At 35.8% G+C, this 12,670-nt stretch overlaps 1 protein-coding gene across 1 annotated transcript in view; it reads left to right on the top strand.

Annotated features, from left to right (window-relative positions):
* The window catches only part of LOC130245302 (protein unc-13 homolog C), a 384,171-nt gene that overhangs the window by 17,704 nt on the left and 353,797 nt on the right, over positions 1 to 12,670 (top strand). The gene's annotated exons all lie outside the window — the stretch shown is intronic.

Raw genomic sequence — 12,670 nt, 5'->3', positions numbered from 1 at the left:
AGTCTTTCCACACCACCACCATTTACCTTTACTCATTTAAAAGACGTTTGTGAGGATTAAGTAAGCACTTCAAATTATCAGAGAGTTGCAGTGTATACATGCAACATAGGCTCATTCTGTAAAAGTAGCTGTACAGTATATACGTTTCAGGAGATCGCGAATTATGTAGCCAGAAGTACGTACTGTATGGCTGCATCTCATCTTTAAAACAAATGCTACGGGAGGTGGCATGAAGCTGTTCCTTTTTGCGCTCACCAGCTGACCGATTACCTCCGTGTTGACGGCTTTCCCACTGTTACCAGTTTGTCTAGTTAGCCCGCCATGTACGTTGGCGGATTTGAGATGCAGAGAGGAGTTGACCAGGATGACGGGGTTCAAGTCCGGCCAAGAATGGTTCCAGAAAGTGTGTAAGACAAAAACAGAAGTAAAAAAATATTAAATAACAGGGTGAGAGCATGGTAAAATCTGAAAATGGCTTTTCTTTTTCTGGATTGCTTTTTAAGGGTGCTTTTACACCTGTTTTGTTCTGAAACAGGGCTTAAAATTGTTATAATGTTGCACTTTACACTTGTTGCGGTTGGCTTTCACACTGCAAAGTTTCTAAGCGGACCAAAAAAGCTAAGACAAGTCACATGTGAGTAAACTTTCCTCACATTGCTCAGAGTTTACCGGAGTCCCGCTCAGCTGTCACGTGTCTATATTTTAATTTATGGCAATGAGCAATAAGACATTATAAGTGAAAAGCTGTGCTTTAATTTGTAATGGTGACACCCACAGACATCATCACTAAGTATAAATCAGAAGTAAGACTTTCTCACACATAGCCCTTTGGCTAGAATTATGCATTATAGACTTTACACTATAGAGGGAAATAACAAATAAACCAAGACTGCTGTTCGGTCAGTTTTCCTAACAGATAAACAGCTCTCCTTAATAGTTCAGCATGCTTTCATTTTCGTATTTGATATGAAACACACATTTACTGGTAGGAATGACATCCCACCCTACTCATAATTCTCTTGTCATATAGACGGATATGCCCATAATATCACATATCCATTACATATTACATATCCATATCCATAATACACTGTCGTATAGCCTGGCTCAGATCGTATTGCTTTCTCTCTACAATTGATCCGCTCCAGAGTTCGTTTCAATCGAGCCGAGACCACCTCATTCAGGCGATCTCGTACCAATTGTTTTGGCGCAGATCCGAGTGTGATTGCTGGATTCACATATGCTTAACGAACCGCACTAACTGGGGAAACGCACCAGGTTCTGGAACAAAAGTCTAGGTGTGAAAGCACCCAAAAACTCACTTGGGATATTTTGGGAAGTGGGTGGGTGGGTGAATCGGTATTTTTGAAAACACTATTGGTTGGGTTTAGGGAAGGAAAAGGGTGGGTCAATCGATCGGTCAGTCAATCAGTTATTCAGTCAGTCAGTCATTCAGTCAGCTCCCTCTGGTGGACTTACAGGAGAACAGCAGGCGCGAATGGCACTCGTGAGAGAAATCTCTTTGGTGGATTTGTGAAAACAAAACTGCAGCGTAGCTCCTGGGACGTATTTGGCGCTCTCCAGAAATGTACATAGTGGTACGTTTTCAGAATGAGCCTGGGTTGAATACATACAATAACAAGTTATTACTAAATTCATCCATTTTTTTATGATGTATATTTGTTGTGATTGAACTTCTAAAACAATGCTGTGTATATTTTAGTATTTGTACCAGTTGAGAACTCAACACAGTATTAGTAATTCAAACATTGCATAAATAAACATCTGCTTTATATCTGCATTTCAAACACATGGACAGAACCATAATGGACCAAGTAGCTCTTACAATGATATGCTCCACATTACTAAAATCCAGTCTAGGTTAGGTAAAAGTGTGTATGATTGTCTCCAAATTTCTAGAAGAGAACACTGCTTTGATATTAGCTATTTATCTTAAATAGTTTGTACAATTAGTTTTTGGAGTCACTTTATGTTTATAGGTTAGTTCAGATGTCTTCAGTCTGCATTGAGTTCATATTTCACCCAATTTTGTTCAGAAGTGGATTGAGATCCATCTTTTCATGGCTCTCAGTCAGCATTCTTGATGCACACCATGGCTCATAGGGTACAGATATTCAAGTAAACCTAACATAAATCTTCAAAGAAATCTAAACATACCAGTTGTACCAAAGTTTGTTTTAATGAAACCAAATGTGCCAAGTGTGAACACAAATTTCAGTCTTGAGGCGTTTTGGTCAAGGATTTTGGTCAATAATTGAGATCCAGCTTTGTACAAACATTATATTTTTCTCTGGTTTTGGTTCCCATAGTACTGTTAATGGTTATTCTGAAGAGCGAGATGATGATTACGTATTCGATGTTGAGTGGTTAGAATTGCTGATTGATTTTTTGTGTGTGTGTGCATGCGTGTGTGTATGTGTGGGGTTGTCTAGTACCTCCGAGTTCAGATAAAAGTGTACTTTACCTTCTGTGGCCTTTGAGCGAAAAATCAACATCCTCAACTATTTAAGCATTTCTCATTAAAAGAATTGTTCAGCCATATAATAACATTCTTTCTTTATTTACTCTGACTGATTGATGTTATTCTAAACCCACATATAAAGAGACTTTTAATGGATGTTTACATAACTCTTTCCTCTCAGACAAAAGCACACAGTTATCAATGGCCAACCAAGCTAAAATGTGCCGTAAGAAACATCTTAATAACAATATTTTATATGAAATTTGGAAGAAATTTATTGAAGAGAACTTAAATTAACATTTTACTCAAACCCACAACTAGTAAATCAAGTAAATCCAGAGAAACCGAGCACTTTCCACCGCTATTCGCAGTTTCATCAGGGTGTATTTTTCCTCCAGTTTGTCCAGTTTTGACATTTTTATCATCACATGACCTGTTAAAACAAAAGGTGCATTCAACTTCATGCAGCGCTGCGCAGATCAATCGAAATCTGTCTTAAAGCCGTGCATGCTGGTTAGAAATTTTGTCCGGATTGATGCTGCGCCGATGCCACGTGACTGTCACATGTGGCATCAAAGTACCCGGACATCGCTCATAGATCAGACGACTGATTCAGACCGTGCAGCATCTGAAGAGCGACTGCATGAGCTCTAATGACGACACCGATATTACACGATTGGCCAAGTTCACCGCATGACAACAAGCATGTGTGTTTCGGGTTTGTTATTGGGCAACTTCAGATTCAAAAGTAAAAAAAAAACAATTCCCTTTTCATTCCCTCTCTAACTTGTACACATCATGCTTATTAAAAGACTACTAATATTTTACTGCAGTAATCGTCTTTTGTTAAATATCTGGTTATAAAGGCTAGATTGTTTGCATATGTTTATTTTCAACCTTTTTTTTTACAGACTATTTACTGCATTCAGCTCCATGAACGATTTAAATGACATATTTTAGTAAATAACCTAAATATGAATTCAAATAAGTCTTACAGACTTGTAATAAAATAATTATCATCATTGATTCTGCCACCCTAAAGGTTTCTTAACAAATTAAGTTAAGAGCTATTTTATTAAATAATTATAAAATAATTTATATGATTATAAAATATGTATTTTTTATTTGCTGTCTAGCTGTTTATATGTCGCCTTTCTAGGAAACTTCTTCTTAAAGTGTAGCTCACTTATTTAAGGAATGTCCTTTAGTTCAGTGTTTTTGGATTAAAGTGCTTTTCTGAAAATGCTTTCATTATCCAAAATAATCTTAATCCTTGTTTAAGACTTAATCAACACCATGTTTTGGGTTTTACGTTAATATATATTGGAAAGTTTTATATCTATAAATGTAAATAAATGTAAACCATTTTAGCATATTTAAACAAGAAGTATTAGTGATGTTTAAACTCCTAGAATTTGTGCTTATTGCTTTGTATTTAATAGGCCTGTTTGTTTTTCTGTTTATATTACCCTCTCGTTTCCCCTTATTTCTCTCGTGCGTTGTAATATATTTAATTCCTAATTCCCTTATTGTTTAAAAATGACTGGAGTAATAATTTCATTTGAAACTACACACAATATGTAATAAATATATATTTAATAAATACATTTTTAACAATTTAACCATTTTTTTCATGTAATAAATGCAGCCTTGATGAACAGAATAACTTTATTTAAATTAATAAATGGGTGGCGCAGTAGGTAGTGCTGGCCTCACAGCAAGAAGGTCGCTGGATCGAGCCTCGGCTCTGTTGGCGTTTCTGTGTGGAGTTTGCATGTTCTCCCTGCGTTTGCGTGGGTTTCCTCCGGGTGCTCCGGTTTCCCCCACAGTCCAAAGACATGCGGTACAGGTGAATTGGGTAAGCTAAATTGTCCATAGTGTATGAGTGTATGTGTGAATGAGTGTGTGTGGATGTTTCCCAAAGATGGGTTGCAGCTGGAAGGGCATCCGCTGCGTAAAAACGTGCTGGATAAGTTGGCGGTTTATTCCGATGTGGTGACCCCTGATTAATAAAGGGACTAAGCTGAAAAGAAAATGAATAAATGAAATTAATAAATAAAACTAATAATAATAAAACAAAACTGACCCCAAACCTTTACAGTTGAAGTCAGAATTATTAGCCCCCCTGAATTGTTAGCCCCCCTGTTTATTTTTCCCCCAATTTCTGTTTAACGGAGAGATTTTTTCAACACATTTCTAAACATAATAGTTTTAATAACTCAAAAAATCAAAAGGGGGCGAATAATTCTGACTTCAACTGTATATATATATATATAAAATAAATAATCTAATCCTGCGATCTGATTATTGCAGATACACACATTGCGATATTGATGCTTAAATTATATATTGTTCAGCCCTAGTTGGCGGTTCATTATGCTGTGGTGACTCCTGATAAATAAGGGACTAAGCTGAAGGAAAATGAATGAATGAGTTTCCCTCAAAAAAAGAAATGTCCAGAATTTTGTAGTTTTAGCTCATTGTAAATAAGTCAAGCAGCAAAAATCCATTGTTTTGAGTATAGGAGCTAAAGCATTTAACAACTAAAATCGTGGCATTTTATTTTTCTACTGTGCGATTATAAATTTCAATATATAAATTATGTTTTTACATTGTAAGATGCATTCTGAGGGATCAGGTTTGACTGCCTGTGTGTAAGAGACGGTATCATTTCTCCAAAGTAATGCAAATTGTAAATTCGAGGCACTGCTGTGTCTTTTGTATAACGAATGACCGGGTGATATTTCCAAGATATTTTAACTAAACTTGTTATAAAATATAAATACCATTTATGTTTGTGTACTGTTCAAATCGACTACCCTTTGGTTATGTTGGTGGCTGTTTTCGCCCTATTGACTCTTATTATAACCACATTTTTTTAATTGCAAAGCCGTGACAGCATATAATCATGCATTCTTGATTGTTCCTGGTTTTCCCTGTTGGGAACAGGTAAAATTTGTCAAAGGGAAAACCACCAACAATCAAGAATGAATCACTATATGCTGTCATGTTTTTGCAATCAAAAAATGTGGTTATAAATGAAGTCAATGGGGCAAAAACAGCCACCAACATAAAGAAAGGATAGTCAATTTGAGTGTTTTGTTAAGCTCCCAAAGCATTTTCCCAAAATATGTGTCAAAATAAGATTTGCCACCTAAATTAAGACTCAAAATCTACCCACTGTGGATGAAAAGATCCCCAACAGCACACAAGGGTTAACTGAGCGCCAGTTCAGATTTTTCGATGAACGCCACAGCAGCTGCGAGTTCTCATTGAAGGATTCTGCTTTGAAGATACCAGAGAAGTCTCCTGGTCTTTCTCTTCTTCAATTCACAACCCTACGCTAGCAACTCTGAAATTTACCCCTCAAATACAGACTTTCCTTCACAGTCAGTGTGGAATCAGGGGAATTTCCACCCAGTCTTACTCACACTGAAAAAGCTCTTGACCTAGATGTGCGAATCTCAGTCACAGCGCATGGCAAACCACCCTCTACAATGCTGAGTACTGTTGGGATACTGTATTTAGGCTGCTCATTCATGCTGCACGCTAACAGCCAGATGCTCCGTGTACTTTAGAGGATTTTGTTTCCCTAAAACGCAAGCCACAAATCGCAAACCAAATCACTGATAGGCATTACGATGAGGTTTGGCGCTGGGGTGCAATTCAACAATTGGGTTTTCAGAAATGATTCGAGTGCTGTCTGTCTTCTTTTCAGTGATGGGAATAACGGCGCTATAAATAAACGGTGATACTAACGGCGATACTTTTTTCAGTAATGAGTAGAGCCAGACCGAATCTGCGGACATTTTTTGCTATTTCTGCGCAGAATTTTGTTAAAAATCTGTGGATTTATGCGTAATGATTTTAGTAGTATCATAACTAAAACCTTAATATATCAAATAAAAAGTAATATGTTTCTGATTCACGTATGCAAATTTGTCTTCAGATTTAAGCAATGTGCGTGCAGTCGATCACTCCGATTACATTGGGAAAACTAGTGATCGCTGCAAATTGCGCTTTAATGTTTGGCTGGTCAACTTGCATGGTATGAAAACCATACTGTATATGCCAGCTAGACATGCGGATGATCCCGTCCCATACAGCTGGCATTGCATGGCTCAAAGACGACTGGTTTAACCCAGAGTGGTCTGCCATTTCCCTTTGGAAAAAATCAGTTGCCAGGATACTTTGTTGGTGCGTTACTTTGTAGTGTGCAATTTAGCATAATTTCCTCTAGGAGTCGCCTATGGAAATAAAACACACTCAAGAAATACACGTACGCCAGACATGAAGTTGGCATGGACCAACGCTCATTCTCACGTTCATTTCAGTAAATCCAAACGTGAGCGTGAAATCTGGCGTAAGCAAAGTTTTCGTGCGTACGCAACATTGATATATGAGGCCCCAGGAGTCACAATGGCAAATCCAACAGTTCAAAGGTAGCATTCGCAAACTATAAATATAAGCTCTACTTTTCCCTCCCTGAGGTGAAAGGCAAGAATTTTTATGTATCATGCCACTTATGTCCAGGAAAAAAGAGTCTTTTTGCGTCGGTGACAAAGTAAATCTAATGAAGCACCTCACGTTGTCACATGCCACTACGAAATGAGTGGCTACGCAGGTGATAACGTGAGCTCTGCTACCAAAGGACGAGACGAAGCCACGACGTCAAAGCAAATAAAACTTGATTATTCTCCACCGCAAACACTTATTACTCAGACAGAATTAAACTAAATCATATCGAGATATAAAGTCATGCTGCGTTCGTCTCTCACATTGTCCCATAACAACATTAAAATAGTATGGATTAGTGTGCAATGATTTATATTTATCTTATAATCATTTGACATTAGATGTTGTTAAAGTAATGCAGTAGTTGCTTTCTCTGGTAATTAGTTACTTTTATAATTATGAAACTCTGTTACTATTTGTGAGAAGTAACTTGTAACTATAAATATTTACTCTTTTAGGGTGCTTTCATACTAGGGCTGGAAAATAATTCGATATCAGTATATATCGTGATAGATTTTTTCTCAATAACGGGGATATGATTTTTAAACCCATTTCTGGTATTTAGATATAAATTTGCATATATATATATATATATATATATATATATATATATATACAATTTTTTATATAAAATCTTACACTTCATTATCACTTCACTATATGACAGTCAGTGCTCAGCCATCAGAAAGAGCGTGATGTCACTTGCGTTATTTATTCTTTTTAATATATTTCCCAAATAATGTTTAACAGAGCAAGGAAATTTTCACAGTATGTCTGATAATATTTTTTCTTCTGGAGAAAGTCTTATTTGTTTTATTTCAGCTTGAATAAAAGCAGTTTTAATTTTTAAAATCCATTTTAACGTCAAAATTATTAGCCCCTTTAAGCTATGTATTTTTTTGATAGTCTACAGAACAAACCATCCTTATACAATAACTTGCCTAATTACCCTAACCTGCCTAGTTAACCTAATTAACCTAGTTAAGCCTTTAAATGTCACTTTAAGCTGTATAGAAGTGTCTTGAAGAATATCTAGTCTAATATTATTTACTGTCATCATGGCAAAGATAAAATAAATCAGTTATTAGATATGAGTTACTAAAGCTAATATGTGTAGAAATGTGTTGAAAAAATCTTTTCTCCACTGAAAAGAAATTGGGGAAAAAAATAAACAGGGGGGATAATAATTCAGGGGGGCTAATAATTCTGACTTCAACTGTACGTGAACTTTGTAATGACATTGTGTGTGACACATCGTTGCAACTCCACAACAAATACATCAAATAATCATTGGGAAAGTTTTTCTCATAAACGTTACGTGAGATCTGCTTCCTTCATGTCTGTCACTGTGCTGTTTATCTGACGCAGCCGAGACGGAGACTGCGGCACACTCTGACAGCCACGTGAAAAACGGTGGAGGGTAGAACCAGCATTAAAGGCACAGGCCACAAAAACAGCTACAGTATAGTTGTTCAGAGCAGAAAACGCCAATGTTCTGTAAGGTATTATAAATAATCTGATGGGTGTTTTGAGCTGAAACTTTACAGACACATTCTGGAGATACAAAAGACTTCTCTTAAATCTTGAAAAAGGGGTCAAATAGGTGCCCTTTAAGAGCATATTAGGATAAAATGTACAATGTTTTCTGACCTTGTCTATTTAAACCTGTTGTGAAAATAGAAATGGTTTCTAAAATAGAAATTTAGTTACAGAGTTTTATGACGTGCAGTTAGGGCACAGCGTTACATTACAGACCTTTGCGACCTGATATGGCTCTTTCTGCACAATGATAGGTGTACAGTCAACAGAAGCTTTAATGTACAATGCTTTCTGACCTCAGATGTATTTAAACCTGTTGTCGGAGACTCAAACGCAATATTAGGACATTTTTAAATATCGTATGACCTGCTCTTTAATGCCTTTCCCACTGACAAAATGGAAATGCGAATGATTAGCTTCCTCCCAGGTTTATCCTCATTTATGAAAAATGTGCAGAGAAATACTCTCCAGCTCACTGGTGCTGGTATTTAGCTCCTTGTTTTCACACAGCCAATTTAATTCCTCAGCTCTCATTTTCTCCTTGACTAATTAAAGAATGCTGATTGCAGCTCATTTGCATAAAACGAGGACCTGTCATAGAGGTGCTCGGAGAGTCGTAGTTGGTTTATTTTACCAGTTTTAGGCAGTTTTTAAAGCAAGCCATGCAGATTTTAGGAGTCTTTTACCATGCAGTCTCTAAGGATTTGTTCTTCCTGCCAAACCGATCTTCATTTAGTTCTGCATTCACATGCTAATTCCTCCTCCCAAGGGCGCTTGCTAACCAGGTCAGTGTTGTTGGGACTCTTATATCAGTCTTGTTCGGAGGCTAGCCGTGCGAGTTGACAGTGTTCGCTTCACGTGTTTATTATATCCATTTGATTTCTTCCGCTCAGACCCATCAAGTTCAGCTGAATTTATATGCAGTTGAATTCAGAATTATTAGCCCTCCTGAATTATTATCCCTCCTGTATATTTTTATATACACATTTCTAAAGATAATAGTTTTGATAACTCATTTCTAATAACTGATTTATTTTATCTTTGCCATGATGACAGTAAATAATATTAGACTAGATATTCTTCAAGACACTTCTATACAGCTTAAAGTGACATTTAAAGGCTTAACTAGGTTAATTAGGTTAACTAGGCAGGTTAGGGTAATTAGGCAAGTTATTGTATAATGATGGTTTGTTCTGTAGACTATTGAAAAAAAAATGCCTAAAGGGGCTAATAATATTGAGCTTAAAATGGATTTTAAAAAGCGTAAAACTGCTTTTATTCTAGCCGAAATAAAATAAATAAGACTTTCTCCAGAAGAAAAAATATTATCAGACATACTGTGAAAATTTCCTTGCTCTGTTAAACATCATTTAGGAAATATTTAAAAAATAAAAAAAATATCAAAGAGGGGCTAATAATTCTGACTTCAACTGTATATATAAATCAGATTTACTACCACAACTTACACTAAATCCAGGAGAATATAAATAATGTACCCTGCATGTAATCGCTGTGATGAAATCTCCATCTTGTTTTGCAATAAACCAAGTCTTTACTGGCATTTCAGTGGAATAAACAACTGTAACATTAATGTTGAGATGCGCAGCAGCTGTGAATATTTCTTGATGGTAAGTTCATCTACAGAACAAAAAAGAAATTCCCCCGTAACAAAACTAGACGGTTATTATTGTGGAGCACTTTTTCCCCTTTACAAAAATAAACAAATAATTAAATATTAATGTAGACATGCGTTCACGCTTTGTATGCTTTCATCTGTTATTTCGTGATGTCTGGAAGATATCCGCATGGGGAAAAACTATAGTAATTTATAATAAACATGTTTTTGAACCACATAGTAAAGTGTATAATGTGGATAACTCTTTGTTGATGAATATTACAGAATAATGTAGGACAGTAAACTGATTTGTAGTAATACTGTAACGTTAGTGTAAACGGTGGTGAATTGTAATGATTATAGAAAACTGATACCTACACTGTAAAAAATGGCTGTGATTTCAACGGTAAAAAACTGTAAAACTGCTACAGTAAAAATCTGGTGTTTTAGGTGTTGAAAAAAAACTTCTCTCCTTTATACAAAAATTGGGGAAAAAAATAAACAGTGGGGCTAATAATTCTGACTTCAACTATATAAACACACTTAGCTAGCCTGTATATAATCTTTATTGGTGCTGTCAAATGAATAATCACGTTTAAAAAAGTTTGTACACATGCATGTAATTCAATTCAATTCAATTCACCTTTATTTGTATAGCGCTTATACAATGTAGATTGTGTCAAAGCAGCTTCACATAAAAGGTCACAGTAAATAGGAACAGTGTAGTTCAGTTTGTAGTGTTTAAGTTCAGTTCAGTTGAGCTCAGTTCAGTGTGGTTTAATAATCACTACTGAGAGTCCAAATATTGAAGGGCAAATCCAACGATGCGCAGCTCTACAGATCCCGAACTATGCAAGCCAGTGGCGACAGAGGCTATGCAAGCCAGTGTACTGAATTTTTTTTATTACCTGCAACATTTTCTTCCGTTTTTCAGCCAGTTTTTTGAACATTCCCCCCTTTATGAGCAAAAACTTTTGGAAGTCTTTTAAAAACTGTTGGACTTTTGTTATTTTGGCCAATTTGAACAATTATAAACAACCCAAAACATTTTGATGTTCTAATAGCGATTCATATTGTCATGATCACCAGTGATCTCTAACCACCAGAGGTCGCTGGTAAGCACTCACCCTCACAATAACCTATGGACTACAAATCCGCCATTCATGGACTACATTTTCATACATGCACTCCGTTCCACAAACACTTTTTTTTTAATTTTTTTTTTTATTAACAATGTTGAACAGTAACAGAAAGGCATTAATACTTTTTAGAATTACACAAAAGACTGAGATAACAATCAAATTGCATACATTTACAATCTTAGCATCCTCGTTAATAATACAACATATATAAATAAATACAATAACAAAATTAACAAAAAATAAATGCTAATGAAACTTAAGTAGCAGGGGAGTTAAAGTCTTTAAAATATGAAACCAAAATCATTCAATGATGAATATAGATATCTTGCTTTTTGGCTTTTCATCTCTCTTAATGTCTTCAAATACATCACAAACTCTTCTTTAAACACCGCTAGTCTTGGGGGAGTTTTAAAAAATTTACATTTATGAATATGGAATTTTAATAATAACATCAAATTATTAATTATATAAGATATCTTTTTATCCTGAAGTATTAGGCCAAACTTAATAATTTCCCATGAGAAGACAAGTCTTATAGATAATTTCTGTTGTATCCAAACTAGTGCTTCATCCCAAAATCTTTGTACTTCCACAAACACACATGCTTCCTCATTTTCACTGATTACACTTGCACCAGCTGAAAATGAGGACGCATGTGTGTTTGTGGAACGGAGTGCATGTATGAAAATGTAGTCCATGAAGGGCGGATTTGTAGTCCATAGGTTATTGTGAGGGTGAGTGCTTACCAGCGACCTCTGGTGGTTAGAGATCACTGGTAATCATGACACATATGTAGAAGAATCACTTCCTGCCCTCCATCTGATTTTTGCCCGTCATCAGTGACATCATGTGAAAAACAACCTATTGCCTTTAAAATGGTTTAAAAAAATTCAAAACATTTTTCATTTCATCATTTTTCCAGAAGAAAAAATATTATAGGAAATACCGTGAGAAATTCCTTGCTCTGTTAAACATCATTTGGGAAATATTTGAAAAAGAAAAGAATCATAGGATGGCGAATAATTCTGACTTCAGCCGTATCAAAGTATAGCCAAGCATACTCTTAATGCTTTATTTAGATCATAGAATTCATTGAGGACAGATATAAAAATATGCGAGCGTTTAATCAATCAGCGACTGTGTGTTTTGGTATTAATATTTTAAGACTGGATTTCTTTATTGGCTGTTCAGGCCCATGAAAATGCATTAGCTCTGCCCCAGATTTTCATAGCTCTACATTTGCGTTGCATTTCAGTCTAGGATTAGGACTGTATTAGTAATATTCTTCATACACGTGGTAAAAATATCAGTTAATGAACAGTTTCTGCATTTTGTGATGTTTTCGGTTTATTTTTCAGTTGTGAATTGCATTATGGG

The sequence above is a fragment of the Danio aesculapii genome, chromosome 18, assembly GCF_903798145.1.
Source record: "Danio aesculapii chromosome 18, fDanAes4.1, whole genome shotgun sequence".
NCBI lineage: Eukaryota > Metazoa > Chordata > Actinopteri > Cypriniformes > Danionidae > Danio > Danio aesculapii.
The sequence above is the reverse complement of the archived record's forward strand: the minus strand, read 5'-3'. Positions and strand labels throughout refer to the sequence as shown.